Source organism: Hyaena hyaena, unplaced genomic scaffold (genome assembly GCF_003009895.1).
Source record: "Hyaena hyaena isolate Hyena2069 unplaced genomic scaffold, ASM300989v1 scaffold_52, whole genome shotgun sequence".
In the NCBI taxonomy this organism is placed as follows: domain Eukaryota; kingdom Metazoa; phylum Chordata; class Mammalia; order Carnivora; family Hyaenidae; genus Hyaena; species Hyaena hyaena.
In genome coordinates, this window is record NW_024080684.1 from 749983 (window position 1) to 774118 (window position 24136).

At 36.8% G+C, this 24136-nt stretch overlaps 1 long non-coding RNA gene across 1 annotated transcript; it reads left to right on the forward strand.

Annotated features, from left to right (window-relative positions):
• Window positions 1–1443: 1443 nt before the first annotated feature.
• Window positions 1444–5680, forward strand: LOC120231015. Its single transcript, XR_005528240.1, has 3 exons — window positions 1444–1551; window positions 1672–1798; window positions 5641–5680. It is a non-coding gene; the product is annotated as an uncharacterized LOC120231015 (long non-coding RNA).
• Window positions 5681–24136: the final 18456 nt, after the last annotated feature.

The window sequence follows — 24136 nt, forward strand, 5'->3', positions numbered from 1 at the left end:
ACCACTGATGCCTGAGACTCACCCCCAGTAATTCTGATTTAATTCATCTGGGATGTGGCCTGGATTTGGGGTAAGAAATTTCCTCCACATTCTAATCTGCAGCCATAGCTGAGGACTCCATGTCTGCTTGCTTTCTCAGATCATCATTTTACACATTACCAAATTAACTCTAAATCTCAGTTCTCTGCTCCAAAAAAGCTTTGATTCCAGATGAATGTATTCAAGACTCACTCCAATTTGGTTTCAAACTTCTTTTCCAGTCTTATCTTCCACTACTATTTTTTCCCACCCTATGTTTCAGCAAATGTGGAGTGTTTCCTGATCTCTAACCACCTATACAATAGCAGGAGTTTCTCATGTGTAATTATCCTATTTCTTCAGCTTGCCACAGTGATGGAACTGTCCAATATGGTAGCCACTAACTACACATGGTTATTGAACACTTAAAACGTGGCTAGTGTGATTGAATTTTAAATTTTATTTCAGTATACTTTTTTAAAAGATTTATTTATTTATTTTGAGAGGGGACAGGAGAAGCAGAGAGGGAGAATCTCAAGCAGGCTCTGTGCTGTCAGTGCAGAGCTCAACATGGGGCTCGATCTCACGAACCGTGAGATCACGACCTGATCCAAAATCAAGAGTTGGACACTTAACTGATGGAGCCACCCAGGCTGGCCCCTATTTCAGTATACTTAATATAAATTTAAGTCAAGTTAAATTTAAATATACCTAGTGGCTACTTAGGGCAGATAGAATGTCAGCGTTCTGTTAAAATTAACAAAATTCCTTTTGTGTAACCCTCCTGAGGTTTTCTCTGGTATCTCCAGCTGAAAGACTGATCTTATTCCTTATACTTACTGAGGACTCTGATTGGACAGGAGAAGTGGCACTTATTGTTCTTCCTGTCACTCCTGATATTAGACATGTTTTGGGAGAGGGAACTGAGGGGGTTTGTGTTTAATAAAGGCTCAATAAGCATTCATTGAACAAATGCAGACAAAATTGCACCAGCCAAAACCATCGGTATGCATTTATGCATTGCAGAAGCTCAAAGGCAACAGATACATGTATACTGGGGTTCACATGTTCGAAAGTCGCCAGTGAGATGGAAAGCACATGTTCTGGCTGTGTGAGAGAAAACCGGGTCAGTAGAATAGGTGGGAGAGAATGACTCATCCATTAAGTGACCACAGGGTAATAATCCACTTTTTTTTTTTTTTTTTGGCTTGGAGGCAAAAATAATGGTGGACATTGAAGGTTCTAATGATTTTTAGTAAAATAAATGAGGGGCACAGCATGAGGGGCACTGAGACTATATTCTAACACTTAAAGAAGAATTCTGGGCTCAGTCCTAGTAAAATAGTTAAAATTCAGCCTGACCCACGCTTTTTTTATTTTTCAGAATTAGTTTGTAAAATGACGAACTCTCACTTCCTAAGTTTCCTGCAGATGCTCCCGTTGCTGGGGAAATGTCACTGTTAGGAGAATAGAAAACTTATTCCAAAGAGTATTGAAGACTGACTGAATCAGGTCTGGAACATTATTGAAATGGTAAGATAAACTCAAGTACTTACTGATAAAAGAAAAATTCTTTTTTTAAAAATGTAGTCCCTTCTGAATTATGGCCAAATGTCACCAGATCATTTTCAATGAAATTTTATCTATTAACAGGGAGGAGATGAGACCAGGTCTGAGCTCCTCCTGGGAGCGGGGCTTCTCTCCCCTGAGATCCCTGGGAATGGAAGCAGCTGAAGCTGGAGGTCATTAACATTTTGAGAACACCGCAAACTGACACCATGTACTGTTATGACATTTCATCTCAAGACATTTCATCTTCTTTAATCAGTGTTTATGTTGGTGATACCTCATAGTTATTTGCTTTCCCATAAAAATGGAACACTTGGGGATGTCATTAACCTAAGAATAATTTATTTATTACCCCTTGCAATTGTTTCTAGCTCATTCTTTCTCTCCTCACTCCCATGCCTCCCCTTCCTCCGTTCCTCTGTCCTCTCCCTCCCTCCTTCCCTTCTCCCTTGCTCCTTCTTTTATTGTTTCTGACTTTTGCCTTCATTCATGCTATTTTTGAAGGTGCTTCCAAGTTTTCCTTCTGCTTTCTTCCTGGCAAGTGGATGGTCTTGGGGTTCGCACACCTCATTCTTAGTGAAATTTAAGTGTAGAGTCTGGAAGAAATACAATTTCACCTTTCTGGAAAATGCTGATGTTCCTAATTGTCTTTGGCAATGAACAACTCTTTCTCTACACGCTGCTCCACGGATGACTTATCTCCTTTCATTTGCTTCAGGTTTTGTCATGAACTTTTAGCATCTGTTTTCATGCCTCCATTTCTCTCTCTTCCTTATGAGGGACACTTTATCTTACTGTAAAGCAACTTAAACGTTTCTTCCCTTCTCAGAACCTTTTCATTAAATGCAAACTGATTGACTGTTGATTCTTTTATACTTAAAAAATAATTTATTCCTTAGCATTAAGAGATGGTTGCACATTTAATTCTAGGAGCTAAGTGTAATTTTCTTTATTTTAGAATAAATGAACGATTTCTATTATACATTTCTTTTTAGGCTGAGTGGTCAAGATTTAACCTCAGTCTAAGGAAATGTTTCTCAACCTTGACACTACTGACATTTTGATCTGGGTAATTTCTTGTTTTGGAGGACTGTTCTGTGCACTATAGAATGTTTCATAGCATCTCTGATCCCTGCCTACCAGATTCCAGTAGCACTTCCTAGTTGTGGCAACAATACATGTCTCCAGACATCACCAACTGTCTCCTGGGGGACAAAGTAGCAGTACATTGCGAAACCCTGGTTTAGTGGAATGTCCCTCCTTTTTGTGTGGTTATGTCAAAATTCTAGGGCAGAGACTTAAGAAAGGATGGAGATGGCTTTTCCTTGAAATCATTCTTTCTCCACAGAGACTCTTCATCCACATGGACTCATCCAAGGGGTCCCTATTCCCATGGTGACTTTATATCCTTCCATCTAGAAAGGGCTCTCAGAGCAACTGTCAGGTGCAGGGGCCATTGTTCCTGCATTATTGCAAGATGTTCTATGAGGTGGCCTCAGGCCTGTCCTGGTGCCATGCTGGGGAGACAAGATGAGGTATAGGAAGACAGGAGTCTTGAGGGCTCTGGTTTTCCCCCTGGGAGTAGTGGCCCCATTGAGTATGATCTTGGATTCCTGATTCCCTCTTGGGAGACCTGCTTACAGGACATGTTACTCAGGAACCCATAGCCATCTCTGCTCTGCTTCTGCTGTGATTCTCCTTGCTCCCTGAGGTCCTTACCATCTTACAGTCTAAAGACAGGCTGGACTGGCTCTTTATCTAATTTTCCAAGTAGATGTTTTATGGCCTGGAATTTATGTACTTCATAGTTGTACTTTTGACACCAAAAAGGTTTTCTCTGCTTCTCTGCTATATTGTCCCTTCCTAAAGCAATGAATTCTTCTGAGTGAATGGATAGAATAAAGGATACAAGAAAATGAGAGGAAAAAAAAATATATACACACATATCCTCATCACTAGTTTATTCTGGTGCTACATTTTTAGAAGATTATAAATAAAGAGTAAAAAGATGGGGCACCTGGGTGGCTCAGTATGTTAAGTGTCCAACTTCAGCTCGGGTCACGATCTCAAGGTTCATGAGTTTGAGCCTCACGTTGGGCTCTGTGCTGACAGCTCAGAGCCTGGAACCTGCTTCAAATTCTGTGTCTCCCTCTCTCTCTGCCCCTTCTCTGCTCATGCTCTGTCTCTCCTTCTGTCTTGCAAAAATAAATGAAATGTTTTTTTAAAAAAGAGTAAAGATCTATCCTATTCTCAGCCTGCAGAAAAATGACGAGGCCTATGGGGAACCAGGAGATTCCCAGGGAAGCAGAACTTAGATGATGGTGTTTCCAAGCTGGGTATCTTGGGAATAGGACGAAATCAGGCATTTCCCATGAAATTGGGAATCCAAGATGACAATAGTATAATTTCATCTGTGCACTATAGTTTTACTTTATACTAATGATGCAAGGGTTCCTTAGTAATCCTTTGCAGTTCTCGTCATCTGGTGCTCATTGGTTTTTGCAAGGCCTCTTGTCAACTCCTTATTTTCAACTTTCCAACATATATTTTATTTCATGTAGTTTTAATTTACATACATGGTATTGAGTTTCTTGTTTTTGTCACTGAGTTCTTTGTATTAAGGATCTGATGGGGGCCTATGGTAATATCTATTTTTTTGTTGTTGTTGTTTTAAATTGCATTTCTCTGATGACTAATGACTTTGGACCACAATCATACACGTTGTTAAACCTGTGGGTTTCTTTGGCTATGAATTGACTCAAATATACTTTACTCATCTTTAAAATTTGAGATTCTTATAACTTTCTTCATGTGCATATGAGTTCCTTATATATCCCAGATAATAATTTCCTTGTGGCCTTAGACATGGCAAATATTATATCTCTGCAACATCTTTTTATTAACTTTATTCACAGAAATTCTTAATTTGATGTGATTAAATGCATTAGTGATACTTTCGGAATTTTGTTTAAGAAGTTCCTCCCTAACCCTAGGACACATTATCTTCTGCCTTTATGGTTTCTGTGGCTTTATTTCTTTAATACATCTAGATTCCGTCTTTATATGTAGTAGTAGGGATGGATTTTCCTCCACTATGAGCAGTTATCATCATTTACTAAATAGTCTGATTTGTGATGCCATCTTTATTTTATGATAATAATTCTGAGATATGAGTCTGTCTTATAGAAATTATGGTCTTGAGGTCAATTTCTTTTTGCATGGATATCTTACTGTTTTTAATATAACAACTTTGAAGTAAGTCTTAGTAGCTGTTAGGCCAAGTATACATCTCATTTGCGTATCATTGTGATATTGTCTAGAATCATCATTCAGGGTTGCTTGTAAGCTAATAAGTACAGACTGTGAGACCACACACTGGTATTAGGGGATAAACTAATGGAAGTAGAAGTAGTAGAAGGTGTTAGGCCTATTGCATTCTGGGGAAGAGCACAAAAAGTAAGTAGGAATAAACATTAGACTCTCAGAAAGGAACTCTAAGTTTAGGCTACAAGGTTGTTAAGCCAGGTAATTAAAAAGCACTAGCTTCTAGAAATTGTAGAATTGAAAACCACAATAAATGCATTTAAAGCTTAATGAAAGTGTTACATAGGGTAATAAAAGCAAGTAAATAGAAAATTAGTGAACTGTGATATAGATCTTTAAAAATCCTACAAAACACAGAGGGTAGTGACAAGTAGATGGAAAATATAAGTAAGGCTGATACACATGGAAATTGAATTTAAGGGCCAACATGTATCTAATTAAAATTCCTGAAGGACAAAATGTATATAAGTTCATCTACATAAATCAATAATAATGTCCAATTTGTGGGGTAGAAACAAAGCAACAAGGAGCTAAATGTTTGGACTACAATAGTTGAAAACTAGGAGGAAATGATTGAAATTTACTTTCTCCTAGTAATTGTTGATTGTGTTGTTGGGTAGAGGGTAAAGATACTGATTACTGTTAGACTTTGCTAGGTATGCATATCAAAATATCAAAATAATTACTAAAAAAGAATAACTGAATATTTACATTCCAAAGTTGTTACAGGAAAAAATACTGGAAAGCGAAAGGGGGAAGAAAAGAAGACATGAAAGAGAAAAAAATCACAAATTTTGGGAAAAATAGAAAGTACAAAATAAAATGATAGAAATAAATGGATCAAGAAGATGTGGTTTATCTATACAATGGAATACTCCATGGAAATGAGAAAGAATGAAATCTGGCCATTTGTAGCAACATGGATAGAACTTGAGGGTGTTATGCTGAGCGAAGTAAGTCAGGCAGAGAGGGACAGATACCATATGTTTGCACATATAGGAGGATTAGAAGGAACTTAATGGAGGACCATGGGGAAGAAGAAGGGGAAAAATAGTGGGGGAGAGGGAGGGAGGCAAACCATGAGAGACTCTTGAATGCTGAGAACAAACTGAGGGCTGATGGGGGTGTGGGGGAGGGGAAGGGGGGTGATGGGCATGGAGGAGAACACTTGTGGGAATGAGCACTGGGTGTTATATGGAAACCAACTTGACAATAAACTATTTAAAAAAAAATAAAGAAATCCAAGTATACTAAGTACACTGAGAAACATTAAAACTGTCGTAGATTATCAGACTACATTTTTTTTTAAAGTCAAGCTTCAGTCTATTTAAAAGAGACATACTTAACCACACATAACACATAATAACAACAAAACTTCCAATGCTATTAGACTGAAATGCGAAATTGCAATTTGATATACAAAATTGGCAATTTCATATGGTTCTAACTAATATCATGGTGTCACAATGTAGATCTTTAGACATAAAGCTCTTTATCACATGAGATAAGGAATATCATTGTATATTAACAAAGTTTAAATCTGTCAAGAGAACACAATACCTCGAGAATATAGCAGTAGAGATTAAAAATAAATAAAGTAAAAAAATTGACAAAATCACAGGAAGAAACAGAAATATCCAGAATGGTAATGGGATGTTTTAATACAACACTCTCAGTTTTTGATAAATGAGTCAGCAATTATATGGAACATTTGAATAACACAATGAAAAAGCGTCATGTAGTAGACAATGTATTTTTCTGTTGGAGAATAGACATATTTTTCAAAACCACAAAAAAATTTTTGGAAATCAATCACATTTAAGACCATAATTAAGTCTCAATAAATATCAAAGGACCTGTATTATAGAAATAAAAAGTTTGTTGGCCATAGAGCAAGTAAACCTCAATAAATTTCAATGAGTCAGTATTATACACATCATGATTCTGAGTGTTGAACAACTCAGGCCAAAGATAATATTAGAAAGGAATCAGAACATATTTAGAATAATGAAAATAATAATTTTAAGAGTACTTCTCAGCCTTGTAGAATCAATTTAAGTAGTGCTTAGAGCCAAACTTACAGACTTAAACCTACTATGAGAAGAAAATAAAGGTCTCAAATCATAAGCTAAGCATCCACAACAGAAGCTACAAAAGGAACAAGAGGACAAATTTAAATGAAATAGAGGCACACATATGATATTTGTCCTTCTCTGCCTGACTTATTTCGCTCAGCATAACACCCTCAAGGTCCATCCATGTTGCTACACATGGCCAGATTTCATTCTTTCTCATTGCCATGTAGTATTCCATGGTATAGATAAACCACATCTTCTTGATCCATTCATCTGTTGATGGACACTTAGGCTCTTTCCATGTTTTAGCTATTGTGGAGAGTGCTGCTATGAACATTGGGGTACATGTGCTCCTATGCCTCAGCATTTCTGTATCCCTTGGGTAAATTCCTAGCAGTGCTATTGCTGGGTCATAGGGGAGTTCTATGTTAGTTTCCTGAGGAAGCTCCACACTGTTTTCCAGAGGGGCTGTACCCGTTTACATTCCCACCAACAGTGTAGGAGGGTGCCCGTTTCTCCACATCCTCGCCAGCATCTAGAGTTCTCTGATTGGCTCATTTTAGCCACTCTGACTGGCGTGAGGTGGTATCTCAGTGTGGTTTTGATTTGTATTTCCCTGATGAGGAGGGATGCTGAGCATCATTTCATGTGTCTGTTGGCCATCTGGATGTCCTCTTTGGAGAAGTGTCTATTCATATCTTCTGCCCATTTCTTCACTGGGTTGTTTGTTTTTCGGGCGTGTAGTTTGCACGTATAGGAGGACTAGGAGGAACTTAACAGAGGACCAACCGGGAGAAGAAGGGGGGAAATGGTGGGGGAAAGGGAGAGAGGCAAACCATGAGAGACTCTTGAATGCTGACAAAAACTGAGGACTGATGGATGTGGGGGAGAGGAGGGATGGGCATGGAGGAGGGCACTTGTGGGGATGAGCACTGGGTGTTATGTGGAAACTAATTTGACAATAAACTATTTGAAAAAAAAATAAATAAATTGAACACTGAAAAAAAAATAAATGAAATAGAGGCTAGTGCATAACAAAGAGAAGAGTATAAATCAATGAAATAGAAACAAACAGATGTTAGAATTAATAAAAGCAAAAATTGCTTCTTTAGTAAGAAAAAAAAAAATCGTCCAACCCTGACATAATTGATGTATAAGAAAAAAAAAAAGGCCCAGATAAGCAATGTGAGAATATGAGAAATAAAAAAAGTGATATCACTAGAGAGACAAAACAGAAATAAAAGATAATAACTCTGCAAAACTTTATGCCAAGAACTTAAAAATTTAGACAAAATAGACAAATATTAGAAAACTGTAACATAGGGGCGCCTGGGTGGCTTAGTCGGTTAAGCGTCCGACTTTCGCTTAGGTCATGATCTCGCGGTTCGTGGGTTCGAGCCCCGCGTCGGGCTCTGTGCTGACTGCCAGCTCAGAGCCTGGAGCCTGTTTCAGTCTGTGACTCCCTCTCTCTCTGACCCTCCCCTGCTCACGCTGTCTCTCTCTCTCTCCTAGAAATAAATAAAACATTAAAAAAAAAAGGTTTTAAAAGAAAAAAAAAGAAAACTGTAACATAAAATTTATTCAAGAAGAAATAGAAAACCTTAATGGATCTGTAACCATTAACAAATGAATTAATAATTTAAAGTCTTCTCACAAGGAAAATACAAGGGTCAAGATAGTTTATAAGCAAAAGCTATGGAGTATCCAAGGAACACATATCTTATGTAAATTCTTCTGAAACATAAAAAAAAGGAACATACTTTCAACACATTCTATAGCCCAGTCTAATGATAACACCAACTCCAAAGGAAATTAAAGAAAGAATGATAATAGGCAAATTCCATGAATTAAAATATGTTCAGAGTCATAAATGCAATATTAACACATTAAATCCAACAATGTATTAACAAAGGTAAGGTATCACAATCTTCATATATCCCAGGTATACAAAATTGATTTAACATCTGATGACATAGTAGCAGATGAATGAGGAAAATGTTCTTATCAACATTTATATCAAAATATTTGATCACATTCATAATTCAAAGAAATAAATGATTCACAAATAAATAAAAACTCCTGAAAATAGGAAGAGAAGGCACATTTCTTAGGCTGACAAGTGCAACTTCCAATAATCTGGTAAACATAATATTTAATTAAATGTCCTAGTCATTCCTTTCAAAATGAGGAATGCAACAGTTGACTACTATCACTAATTTATCATTGCTCTTGACATTCTAAGTTGTGCATCAGAGAAAAATAAAATACAAAATGATTGTAAAGAAACAAAACTATCATGATTTTTGTCCTAGTAAAACCAAAGTGACACACAGTTAAATTATTAGAAATAATGCTTATTTAGCAATGTTCTTAGATGTAAGATTACTATCTAAAAATATCATTAGAGTTTAAAGATCAATTAAAAGGATATTTAGCATTATAAAAATAGCACATATAGAAATAAGTCAAATAAAAGATGTGCAAACTTTTATTAAAAAAACTAAGAGACATTAAAGGAAACTTACTGTGCCCACTATGTGCATGTATTCACACAACAGAACATCTTTATGACTAGGTGAGGAAGAGGTGGCCCTTTTCCTGCACAGGTGGGGAAGTCAGAGTTCAATCATGGACACTCACTTCCCCTTGTGGGAGAAATCATGGGCTGAGGGGCTCTCCTGGCACCAAACTGTGCCACCTAGGGTGAGGGGTGACATGGGCAAAATGAAAGAGCTCCTCATATTTCCTTTAACGTGTTTATGCTTGGATTTTGTTTTCTCCGATCATATGCTGTAATTCTCTGATGGACCTCCAACTCCCACAGAGTACTCTCATCTGTGGGTGACTAGCAAAATTGAAGTTCTGTGGGAAGATGATGGTAAGGAAGTCCTATTCCACCATCTTGCATGTCTCTCTAAGAAAGACTTTTTTCTTAAGTTGATTTATTTTGAGAGAGAGAGAGCAGGTACATGAGTGTAAGCAGGGGAAGGGCAGAGAGAGATGGAGAGAGAGAATCGCAAGCAGGATCCAGCACTGTCAGTGAGGAGCCTGACATGGGGCTCAAACCCATGAACTGTGAGATCATGACCTGAGTCAAAATCAAGAGTCCATTACTCCACCATCTGAGCCAACCAGGTGCTCCAAGAAAGATTTCTTAAAGCAAGAAAAAAGTGTACAGTTAGGAAAATATTGAATAATTCAACAAGAGTAAAAGGAATTTCTGTTTATCAAAAGATTCTATAAAGAAAGAGGAAAGACAAAGACCCAAAGTGGAAAGAGATATTTGCAATACAGAGACAGATTAAGAATCAGTATTAGAATATAGAAAGAAGTCCTAGGAATTAAAAAGAAAATTCAAACAGCAACCCAATAAAAAAATGAGTAAAAGATATGAACTGATATTTCACAAAAATGGAAACACAGTAGGCATTAATTGTATAAAAAAGCAATAAACCTCACTATGGTAAAGTGATTTAAAAGCAAAATGAATTACTGTTACATACTTCTCCTATTAGTAAATACATGAAATAATCATACCTAGTGTTTTAGTATATTTGGGGTGTAATAACAAATAGCTAAAACAGTTTATAAGCAACGGAAATTTATTTCTAATGGGACTGGAGTCTGGGAAGCCCAACATTAAGGTGCTAGTAGATTTGGTGTTTGGTAGAGGATCTGTTTCCTCATAAATGACCGTCTTCTCACTATAACTTTACATGGCAGAAAGATGAGGGAGCCTCTGGGAACTCTTTATAAGGGCAATAATCCCATTCATAACTCAGTCAACTCCCAAAGGTCCAACCTCTTAAATCCATCACCTTGGGGACTAGGATTTCAACAGATAAATTGGGGGGAATACGAGCATTCACCCCATTGGACTTAATGACGGAGACTACATGAATCAGGTGAGACTCTACACAGACTCAACCAGCATGAAAAACAAGTGGCACTGTTTTGTAGAGTTGGACATGCACAGTCTACATAACTCAACAATTGCATTCTTGCATGCATTATATATAATAAGGAAACACTTGCTCATATACCCAAAAGAGAGTATAGGAATATTTGCACCTGTGTCATAATGGCACCAAACTGGCAATAACACAATGTCCTTAAGAAATGGAGGAGCAAATTATACAATATTCACATAATGAAGCATCTATTCAACAGTGAGTTTGAGCTTCAACCATGTGCATCCCCGTCGGTGAATATTAAAAAGTAATATTGAGTAAAAAAAGCAAGACCCTAAAGAATGAATGCAAGATTTCAATATTATAAATTTCAAAAAAAAAACCCCACAATATATATTAAAAGAAAAGAGTGACAGAGTGTGGTTAAAAATTAAAATTTAGGCTAGTGAGTTCTATTGGTATAGAGTGAAAATGAAGAAAAGGATGATGGAAAGCAAGTGGCAGTGGTGCCAATAATATTTTCTTTTCTGATTGGTGGTGGTTCCTGGGTATTTGTTTTATTTTTGTGTTCATATTTGCATATGTCACATACATTCACTTCACGTATCAAATATTACCATAAAAGTCCAAGGCAAGTGCCCTTTATCTCTTCATTAAAATGACAGAAATTTGCCAACTTGTGCTATTTTTTCCAATATGCTAAAATAATCCCTCCCTCCTTAAAAATGTATCCTCTTTACCCCCTTCTCATTATTGTACTTATTTTTATCAAACATTATTGTTTTTATTGTATTATTTTAGTTTAATTTTTTTACCTGTTTACTCCACTTGATGATAAATTCCATATGCCAACTATTTTCTGTTTGACTCACTTCTCTGCATTTTTTATGCTTCTTGGCTCTGAGCTCTGCTCTCAGAGGTTGAAAACTACTTCTCCTGACTTGCTTGTTCTCATATTTCCAGCTGGATTTGGCTAATGGGAAGTTGTAGCAGGGGACTAGGGTATGGAAGAACAGAGACTGGGAAATGTTCTCCTTCCATTTCAGTGTCTGTCTGTATCCCTCGTAACTATAGCTTCCTCCAGGCATCTCCTCCTCCATGTCTCCAAGTCTCATTGTTTTCTGTAACATCATGTACACCTTGCCCATTAAACATTAGATATGGTAGTGGTTTTTCACTGCTACAGATCCTAGGATGCATTGATTTCCCTTGTATATTTCCTAAATATTTCCCAACTACATATCTAAGTAGTTCTTTCATTAAAACTATTTAATTTAGGGGCGCCTGTGTGGCTCAGTCTGTTGGGCGGCCGACTTCGGCTCAGGTCATGATCTCGCAGTTCGTGGTTTCGAGCCCTGCGTCGGGCTCTGTGCTGACAGCTAGCTCAGAGCCTGGAGCCTGTTTCAGATTCTGTGTCTCCCTCTCTCTCTGACCCTCCCCTGCTCACGCTGTCTCTCTCTCTCAGAAATAAATAAAATGCTAAAAAATAACTTAAAAAAAACTACTTAATTTATACAATCTGTGGTAAATTTTTATTCCTATCAGAATCTTGTTATACACACTTGGTCGGTCTCAGTGACTGCATTTCCTCAACATCTAGAATACCTAACACAGTAGTAACTAAAAACAAAACAAAACAAAAACAAAAACAAACCCAAAAGATAGACTCTTGTAGCTTAGAGTTTGAAATGACTTATTAGAGTATGTGATCCAACTTTTCCTGTTATAGATGTGGTAACAGGTCTTGAAGAAGGCAACCTCACTGGGAAAGAAGGCTACTGTCCAGCACATAGTCCTGGCTAGTGATAGATGGCTTCTTGAACAAAAACACACCACATACAGTTACCACATGATTATATCCCACCAGTAGCAGCTGATGAGGTCAGGACTGGGAAATTGTGTCCAAGATTATAGATTCACCTATTGGCTAGCAGCAGCCTGTGAGATATCCAGCATGGGGCCTTTGCCCAAACAAAATGATAGTGACTAAATAAGCTTCATCAGATTCTCTTCCATGGAGAATTTGAATGCAAAATACCAGGAGAGTGCTCTAGATAGTTATAAAGGCTAATGCTAAAAAAAGATACAGAAGTCAGATATCAGAGGCTATAGGACAGCAGTGGTCACGAGAAGCTGTGAGTATGTAGAGGTTATGAATACTTTCAAGTTCAAAGTACAGATGTCATGACTAAGCAGAAGCTAAAAGATATACAGCAGTAGAGATAGAGGAGCTGAGTCACAGTATTGGCAAGAGATTGTCTAGAAACTTAAAAGTTAATGTTGGTAGTGAAGCCACTTTGGATCCTAAATTATTTTCTAATCCCCACACTTTATTCTTCTCCTTTGAGGTCCAGAATACTGGGACCCTGTCACTGGGTTAGTGAAGATTTCCTTAGTTCTTTTTTCCATCTATATTTTTACGAGAAACCCTCATTTTCCGAAATTCTAGAAAATATAAAAAACAAGTGAGAAACTAAAGCTCTGGCTCTCAGTTTGGTATTCTTTCCACCATATCACTCACATCAAGGTATCAATCAAATCAGTCTTCTTTATGACTCCTTCGTATTCCAGCCTGGTTTAAAGAAAGTTTACAAGCCAATTCTTTGATAATTTTACCATACAATGATTGGAAAACATTTGACAGCAACCAGTGGATGATCCAAGGGGTGAGCACAAATTTCCCCAAATTCACTATACATAGTTTTTACAGATGATCTAAATTATAAGTAGAGAAATGGGAAAATATAAATATCTGAAGACTAAGAGAATTACATAAAAGATAAATTCCTTCATTCCTCTAAAATGTTAATCCTTACTATCCACGATCCCAGGAAGAGCTTCTCTGAGAATAGAATCTTGGGTGGAGCAGCAGCTCAGTGGGGGAACAAGACAGAATGGAATGTGATGCGTGGAACAGACAGCACTCGGCAGCAGCATCAGGGGTATATAAAGAGCAGACTGGCACAGAGAAGTGCATTCTTTTGGATGGATTCATAAAGGGGCTATTAGTATGAGAAAAATGTAGGGGCGTCATTTATCTTGATTGTCCCAAACCCCTTGACAGAATACTTTTCGGAGGACTCTCTCACAAGAAGTGAACTCAAATTGCCTTGAAAATTGGCTGATGAGTCCAAAATAAAGAAAAATGATAAATGGCAAATGCATCTAGTTCTAGGAAAGTAGCTGAAAATGACAAAAGAATTGATATCATTTTTTTTCATTTTCTTACATTTTGAAGTTACCTGAAGGTGGTTTTTTGAAAAATATGCGTCGAGTTAAACTTACTGGGTGTGAGGTACCTTGAATGCTGTGACTCTTCTGAGCTGAAATAAGAGTTTATGTTGCTTCTGGGAGCAAAAGTTGGTGAGATGCCATTTGGAGGCCAATGTATTAGAATTTCTGGCATGTTCTTTATTGTAGTATATAGGAATTTCAGGACAAACTTTTAAACAAGATAATTCTGGAAAATTCTGCACGTATTTATCAAGAAGTGAAATCTGTGGGGTGCCTGGGTGTCTCAGTTCATTGAGTGTCCGACTCTTGATTTGGACTCAGATCATGTTCTCATGGGCTTATAGGATTAAACCCCACGTCAGGGTCTGTGCTGACAGTGCAGAGCCTGCTTGGGATTCTCTCTCTCTCTATCTCTGCCTCTTACACACACACTCTCTGTCTCAAAACAAACATATATATATTATACATATATATATACATATTAGACATATATAATGCATATATTATATATATTATATGTATATACATATATATACACATATACATATGTATATATACATATATATTATATATGTATTATATGTATTTTATATATATATATTTTTTAAAGAGAATCAATTTAAAAAGAAAGTGAGACTTGTGATTCCTGATAACAAAAAGCTTAGGATCCCGAAAAAGGATTTGAGGCTTGCTCACACACACCTGAAATATGATACAATGATACAATGGTATCAGAAACTTGGAGATAATAGAGCATATGGACATCATTTCTAGTTTCTTTGATTCCCTTTTCCTCTCCCCTGAAAACCTTTCTTCTTTCCATAACCTGAGAGATTTTAAAATGTCACTTAGATAATGTCATTATCCTTAAAACCCTTCAGTCTTCCATTGCTCTTTGAAAATAATTCAGAGATCTTGTTAATCATTGTACTTTACACCTGCTCCATCACTTACAGGCCTGGTATATTGTAGGAACTCAATGTCTGCTGAAAGAAAAAGAAGAAATTAATGAATGATGAACAAATATATATGCAGTAAAAATACTGCTGAATATTCAACCTGAGTTTTCTTCTTTTTTTCTTCTGAGGTGTTTCTAACACAGCTGTAGGAATGTTGTGGCAATTTCTATCAATAAAAATGATTAATGTGGCTGACAGATAATACAAACTTTAAAACATCAGGTTATATTTTTAGTGGCTGTGTCTGACTGTTTCACCAAAACCAAGAATGCATTACATTTGGACCATATTACACCTATCAGACCACTCTAAAGGTTATGCAAACTGTGATCTACATGACTTCAGATCTGAGAACAGAATCTGGAGATCTGAGAACTTTCTCATATGTAGGAAATATGTGAGTTTTCAGTGCCTTGAAAGTAGATATTTAGCTTTATTCGTCTTCTGTTCCCCACAGTGTCTGTGATTATGCCTAAGTCCGAGTTGGGAATTAATCTGTATTTATTTGTTTAATGTAATTCTAAAATAACCATAAGTATTCTTGTAATACATAGTCTCATTTTGAAATAATTCCAGTATATAAACTAATATTTTAGTAATGCATAATTGGTTAGTTTATTTTAAAAAGCCAAAGTGGAGAATCATAAAGGCAATTCCTGTATACCTTTGGCAGAATGTATTAAAAAACAAAATCCATCTATATGCTGTCTACAAGAAACTCATTTTAGACGGGAAGATACCTTCAGATTAAAAGTAATGGGATGGAGAAATATATATCATGCTACAGGAAATCAAAAGAAAACCAGAGTAACGATACTTATATCAGACAAACTGGACTTTAAATTAAAGACAATAACAAGAGATGAAGAAGGGCACTACATAATAATTACAGGGTCCATCCATCAGGAAGAACTAACAATCATAAATGTCTACGCACCGAATATGGGAGCACCTAAATATCTAAAACAATTAATCACAAACAGAAACAAGCTTATAGATAAGAATGTGCTAATAGCAGGGGACTTTAATACTCCGCTTACAGCAATGGATAGGTCAACCAGACAGAAAATCACTAAAGAAATAATGGACTTGAAAGACACATTGGACCAGATGGATCTGACGGATATATTTAGAACTTTACATCCTGAGGCCAGGGAATTTACTTTCTTCTCAAGTGCGCATGGCACATTCTCCAAGATAGATCACATACTGGGACATAAAGCAGCCCTCAATAAATATAAAAGAATAGAGATCATACCATGCACACTGTCAGATCACAATGCTTTGAAACTTGAAATCAATTACAGGAAGAAGTCTGGAAAACCGCCAAAAACATGGAGGTTAAAGAACACCCTTCTAAAGAATGAATGGGCCAATCAGGCAATTAGAGAGGAAATTAAAAAATATATGGAAACAAATGAAAATGAAAACACAACAATTCAAAATCTATGGGATGCGGCCAAGGCAGTCCTAAGAGGAAAGTACATTGCTCTCCAGGCCTATTTCAAGAGATTAGAAAAAGCACAAGTCCAAAATCTAACAGCTCACCTAAAGGAGCTAGAGGCAGAGCAACAAGAACGCCCTAAACCCAGTAGAAGAAGAGAAATAGTAAAAATTAGAGCAGAAATAAACAACATAGAGACCAAAGAAACAATTGAACAGATCAATGAAACCAAGAGTTGGTTTTTTGAAAAAGTAAACAAAATTGACAAACCTCTAGCCAGGCTTATCAAAAAGAAAAGAGAGAGCACCCAAATAGACAAAATTATGAATGAAAATGGACTTATTACAACCAACCCCTCAGAAATACAAGCAATTATCAGGGAATACTATGAAAAATTATATGCCAACAAATTGGACAACTTAGAAGAAATGGACAAATTCCTAAACACACACTCACTACCAAAATTCACACGGGAAGAAATAGAAAACCTGAACAGACCCATAACGAGTGAAGAAATCGAATCAGTGATCAAAAATCTCCCAACAAATAAGAGCCCTGGACCTGATGGTTTCCCTGGGGAATTCTACCAGACATTTAAAACAGAATTAATCCCAATTCTTCTCAAGCTATTCCAAAAAATAGAAGTCGAAGGAAAACTCCCGGACTCATTTTATGAAGCCAGCATCACTCTGATTCCCAAGCCAGACAGAGATCCAGCAAAAAAAGAGAACTATAGGCCAATATCCTTGATGAATACGGATGCAAAAATTCTCAACAAGATCCTTGCAAATCGAATCCAGCAGCATATCAAAAGAATCATCCACCAAGATCAAGTGGGATTCATTCCTGGGTTACAGGGCTGGTTCAACATTCGCAAATCAATCAATGTGATCCATCATATCAATAAAAGAAAAGATAAAAACCATATGATCCTGTCAATAGATGCAGAAAAAGCATTTGACAAAATACAGCATCCCTTCTTAATAAAGACTCTCGAGAAAGTTGGGATAGAAGGAACCTACTTAAACATCATCAAAGCCATCTATGAGAAGCCTTCAGCTAACATCATCCTCAACGGGGAAAAACTGAGAGCTTTCCCCCTGAGATCAGGAACACGACAGGGATGTCCACTCTCACCACTGTTGTTTAACATAGTGCTGGAAGTCCTAGCATCAGCCATCAGACAACAAAAGGAAATCAAAGGCATCAGAATTGGCAAAGAGGAAGTCAAACTTTCACTCTTCGCAGATGACATGATACTCTACATAGAAAACCCGACAGACTCCACCAGAAGCCTACTAGAACTGATCCAAGAATTCAGCCAAGTTGCAGGGTACAAAATCAACGTACAGAAATCGGTTGCATTTTTATACACCAATAATGAAGCAACAGAAAGAGAAATCAAGAAACTGATCCCATTCACAATTGCACAAAAAACCATAAAATACCTCGGAATAAACCTAACCAAGGATACAAGAGATCTGTATGATGAAAACTATAGAAAACTTATGAAGGAAATTGAAGAAGACACAAAGAAATGGAAAAACATTCCATGCTCATGGATAGGAAGAATAAATATAGTTAAGATGTCATTACTACCTAAAGCACTCTACACATTCAATGCAATTCCAATCAAAATTGCACCAGCATACTTCTCAAAACTAGAACAAACTATCCAAAAATTTGTATGGAACCACAAAAGACCCCGAATAGCCAAAGTAATACTGAAAAATAAAACCAAAACGGGAGGTATCACCATCCCAGACTTCAGCCTCTACTACAAAGCTGTCATCCTCAAGACAGTATGGTATTGGCACAAAAACAGACACATAGACCAATGGAACAGAATTGAGAACTCAGAAGTGGACCCAAAAGTATACAGCCAACTGATCTTTGACAAAGCAGGAAAGAATATCCAATGGAAAAAAGACAGCCTTTTTAACAGATGGTGTTGGGAGAACTGGACAGCAACATGCAGAAGAATGAAACTAGATCATTTTCTCACACCATGCACAAAAATCAACTCAAAATGGATAAAGGACCTGAACGTGAGACAGGAAACTATCAACACCCTAGAGGAGAAAGCAGGAAACAACCTCCTTGACCTCCACCGCAGCAACTTCTTACTTGACACATCCCCAAAAGCAAGGGAATCAAGAGCAAAAATAAACTGTTGGGACCTCATCAAGATTAAAAGCTTCTGCACAGCCAAGGAAACAACCCAGAAAATTAATAGGCAACCAACGGAATGGGAAAAGATAGTTGCAAATGACATATCAGATAAAGGGTTAATATCCAGAATCTATAAGGAACTCACCAAACTACACGCCCGAAAAACAAACAACCCAGTGAAGAAATGGGCAGAAGACATGAACAGACACTTCTCCAAAGAGGACATCCAGATGGCCAACAGACACATGAAACGATGCTCAGCATCCCTCCTCATCAGGGAAATACAAATCAAAACCACACTGAGATACCACCTCACGCCAGTCAGAGTGGCTAAAATGAGCAAATCAGAGAACTCTAGATGCTGGCGAGGATGTGGAGAAACGGGCACCCTCCTACACTGTTGGTGGGAATGTAAACTGGTACAGCCCCTCTGGAAAACAGTGTGGAGGTTCCTCAGGAAACTAACAATAGAACTCCCTTATGACCCAGCAATAGCACTGCTAGGAATTTACCCAAGGGATACAGAAATGCTGAGGCATAGGAGCACATGTACCCCAATGTTCATAGCAGCACTCTCCACAATAGCTAAAACATGGAAAGAGCCTAAGTGTCCATCAACAGATGAATGGATCAAGAAGATGTGGTTTATCTATACCATGGAATACTACATGGCAATGAGAAACAATGAAATCTGGCCATGTGTAGCAACATGGATGGACCTTGAGGGTGTTATGCTGAGCGAAATAAGTCAGGCAGAGAAGGACAAATATCATATGTTTGCACGTATAGGAGGATTAGGAGGAACTTGACGGAGGAACAAGGGGGAGAAGAAGGGCGGAAATGGTGGGGGAAAGGGAGAGAGGCAAACCATGAGAGACTCTTGAATGCTGACAAAAACTGAGGACTTATGGATGTGGGGGGGAGGAGGGATGGGCATGGAGGAGAACACTTGTGGGGATGAGCACTGAGTGTTATGTGGAAACTAATTTGACAATAAACTATTTGCAAAAAAAAAAAATTCCTGTATACCTTAAAAAAAATAGCTTTTTAAAAAGCTTGTTTGTTTGTTTCTTTGTCTATATGTTTAGTTAGTTTTGAGGGAGGGCAGAGAGGAGGACAGAAGATCCAAAGTGGACTCTACATTGACAGCAGTGAGCCCGACATGGAGCTCAAACCCATGAACTACAAGATCATGACCTGAGCTGAAGTCAGTTGCTCAACTGATTTAACCAGCCAGGCACCCCAAGTTTATTTATTTTTGAGAGAGAGAGAGCAAGCAAGCACCCCAAGTTTATTTATTTTTGAGTGAGAGGGAGATAGGGAATCCCTAGTAGGCTCTGCACTGTTAGTGCACTGACAGTGCAGAGCCCAGTGTGGGGCTTGATCTCATAAACTTTGAGATCATGACCCAAGCCAAAATTAAGACTTTCACGCTTAATTCATGAGCCACCCAGGAGGCCCTAAAAAATGTAACCTTTAAGACATGAAGTGTACCTTTATTCAGCAGTTTTTGAGCTAGGGCTCAGGTCTATTCTTTGGCTATTTACATCCTATTCTTTGGGTCCATTGATAAAAGTACTGACTTATTATTATTATATTACAATAACCATGAGCATAAGGCATGATCCTAAATTTATATACTCTTGAAAGTAAAGTGAGAAGTGAGACACAATACCAGTTCAGAAACCTTTTAGGGGTTTTTTTGGGTTTTTTTAATCTTTCTTTCCCTTAACCTTATACAGTTGCCTCGTCCAAACTCTTTTGACAGTGGATATTTAAGTGAGTTGCCTATTTGGGGGCCTGGGTGGCTCAGTGGATAAGCGTCTGACTTCAGCTCAGGTCATGATCTCACAGTTGGTTAATGGGTTCAAGCACCGTGTTGAGCTCCGCACTGATAACTCAGAGCCTGGAGCCTGCTTCAGATTCTGTTTCCCTCTGTCTCTGCCCCTCCCCCGCTCACACTCTGTCTCTCTCAAAAGTAAACAAACATTAAAAAAAAAGAATTTGGGGTGCCTGGGTGGCTCAGTCGGTTAAGAGTCGGACTTCAGCTCAGGTCATGATCTCACGGTTCGTGGATTCGAGCCCTGCGTTGGGCTCTGTGCTGACTGCCAGCTCAGAATCTGGAGCCTGTTTTGGATTCTGTGTCTCCCTCCTCTCTCTGATCCTCCCCTGTTCACACTGTCTCTCTCTCTCTCTCAGAAATAAATAAAACATTTTAAAAAAGAATTTAAGTGAGTTGCCTATTTTTTAATCTTTCCAAACTATTTCACTTCACATTGATGGAAACAAGTAAATTTTTCCCAGTTGCATTTTAGTTTATTCAATAGTAATTTAAATCACATACTTATAATAACCAGTACAATCAACAGAAATAGATTGGAAAAAGACACACTCTTTGTTTTTTTTTTTAATTTTTAAAGTTTATTTATTTTGAGAGAGACAGAGAGAGTGTGAGACAGAGAGAGGTCAGAGAGAGAGAGAGTGAATCCCAAGTAGGCTCTGCAGAGTCAGTGCAGAGCCCCATGTGGGGCTTGAATTCATGAAACCATGAGATCATGACTTGAGCTGAAATCAAGAGTCAGACATTTAACTGACTGAGCCACCCAGGTGCCCCAGACATCCTCAAAGAGAGAAACAGAATGTCAACATTCTAGAAGGTATGTTAGAGTGAGCATTCAGGTAGCAGAGAGCTGGGTGTAAGTGGTATCTGTTAATCTGAGGTCAGATTGGAGAACTATTGTTTTGTAATTGTAATTCTGTTGTAAGTAGTGATTACTAAACATTGTTTAAATATGAATATTGTCAGAAGGAGTAAGCACAGCATATCCTAAAATGTCTCATTATTTAGGCTACAAAGAACTTGACACTCTGGACCACAGACTGATCTTAATTAATTTAAGGTATGAGTACGGCTTTAAGAAGAATAGCCATTATATTTGTGAATCAGAACCTTTCTACACTATTCATTTAAGAAAGTGTTGACTTAAAAAATCTGACTGAAGATGGTTTACTAGAGCAAATGGAGGACGTGTGAATTCAACTATACTTGTGAAATTCACAATCATGTACACTTTGATGCTAATGGCTTTAATGAAAATAACTTTTGCATATAGCTCATTTAAAAGGGTTTTCAAGAACATGAGCTCATTTGAGCCTCATACCGGTGAGCTCAGTACTGTAGATATAGTCATTACCCTTGTTTCTGCCATGAGGGAGCTGAGACCCAAGAAAATTCAGAGATTTCTCTGTGATTTTGATATTAATACATAACATCAAATCACATCACTTAATTTTTTGTTTGTATTTCACTGCTGAAGCTTGTTTTGCAATAAGTTGACTTGAGCAGAATAAATTATCTATGTTCAATAGGGGAAAAAAGCAACGAATTATCCTTTTTTCCCTTAACTCCATAAACATGCTTAGTACCAAAGAGTGCATCTCTCTTTATAGGTTTTTCTTCCCTATACTGACATACAGGAAAACAGTGATCATCTCCTCTTTGAATACCATTCCTATTATTAATGTGACATATTAATTTGGCTGAGCTGAATTCCAAGAGGTGGAGTTTTACTCATTTTAGGAATAAGAATACATAATAAATACTAAATAAAATTTGGTATTTTTATTAAAAAATAGAAAAAAACTTGGAAATTTGAAGAGTAAGAATATTTCAATGCCATTTTAAAAATCCTCAGGATTTGATGACACATAGTATTATCCTCACGTTATTAGCTCTTATGTTTACTTATTAAATCTTATTTTTCTATTTTTAATTTATCATTCTATTCTTTATTAATTTCTTCATGCTAACTTCATTATATATTTTAATTATTCAAACAATTGTAGTTAAAATTATTCAAACTACCTTAGTTGAATGTTTATTTTCCATTTTTAAAAAATATTGAAAACATCTTTGTCAGGTTATGATATGAGGCTTATTCTTCTGACTTTTAAGAAATAATAGGAAGTTTCATCTTTCTCTCCATGATCTGAAAACATTTAAATAACATAAAATTATTTATGTAAGAGTTGGAAGAATTTTCTATGAAAACTGGTAGTTTAGGGAATAACTTTATTTTACTTATTCATTTTGGTCTGTGTAGGTTTCCTATATTTTCTAGATTTCTTTTGATAATTTATATTTTCCTAGAAAACTATCAATTTTATTCATGGTTAAAAACTTACTTTCAGAGTTATAAAGAATAATCCTTTACATAGTTAAAATTTTTTCTTTGTATATTTATGTTTTTCTTTTATATTTTAATGTGCATTTGTGCTTCTTATCCCCTTTTCAATTTTTATTATTATTTGTTTTTTGAGAGAAAGAAGGGGCAGAGAGAGAGAGAGAAGGAGAATCTTAAGCAGATTCCATGTTTAGTATGGGGCTCGATCCCATGATCCTGGGATCATGACCTGAGCCTAAATCAAGAGTCTGTCGCTCAACCAACTGAGCAGCACAAGTGCCCCACTCCTTTTTTGGTCTTAGTGGTTAGCTTATAGTATGTGTTTTAAAATAATTTTACCACACTCCTGCAAAAGAATTTACCATATATATTTACCAGTTCCAAGTTTTGTTTTCTGTTTACAAATTCACCAATCTCTGGTTTCATCTTTATTCATTCCTTTATAATGCCTTTCTTACAGGTTCATTTGTTGCTATATTTAAGTTCTTGAGCTGAATGTCTTATTTAATTTAATACATTATTATTTAGTGATGTGTTTAAGGCTACAAATTTTCTTCTTCTATGTACAGCTTTGCTTATAAGTCTTAGTTTTGAAAATGTTTTTCTTTTTATTATTTTATAATTATTTGGCAATGTTAAACTTGATTTTTTCTTTCAGTTGTAAATTTTGTGAGAATTTTTTTTTTATATTAAGCACCTACTGTGGGCCAGTGCTTTTTTTAAAATTTTTATTTATTTGTTTTTAGAGAAAGAGAGAGAGAACATGAGCAGGGAGACAGGGAGAGAGAGAGAAATCAGGTTCCACCCTCAGCATGGAGCTCAACGCAGGGCTGGATCCGATTGCCCTGGGATTATGATGTGTGCTGAAATCAAGTGTTAGAAACTCAACAAACTGAGCTACCCAGGTGCCCCTGTGGGAGGGAGTTTTTACATTTTAAAAAGGTTCTGATGTTTGCTTTACATTTAAGTTATATTTTTTATTTCCTAGGTTATTGAATTCGAGATGAAGAAAAATGGTCTGATTATTTGTACCTTTTGGTGTCTATTAATGTTTTCCTTGTCTACTTTTACAAATGATCTGTGGATACTTTATGATGAATTCTCTTTATGGTGATATGCACAGTATATAGTGTCATATCTATTATACATATATATATATATACATACATAATATTTTTTATCTCTCTCCCTTTCTCTATGTATTTGCTGTATTTTACCATAAAATATATATAAACATATATTAGCA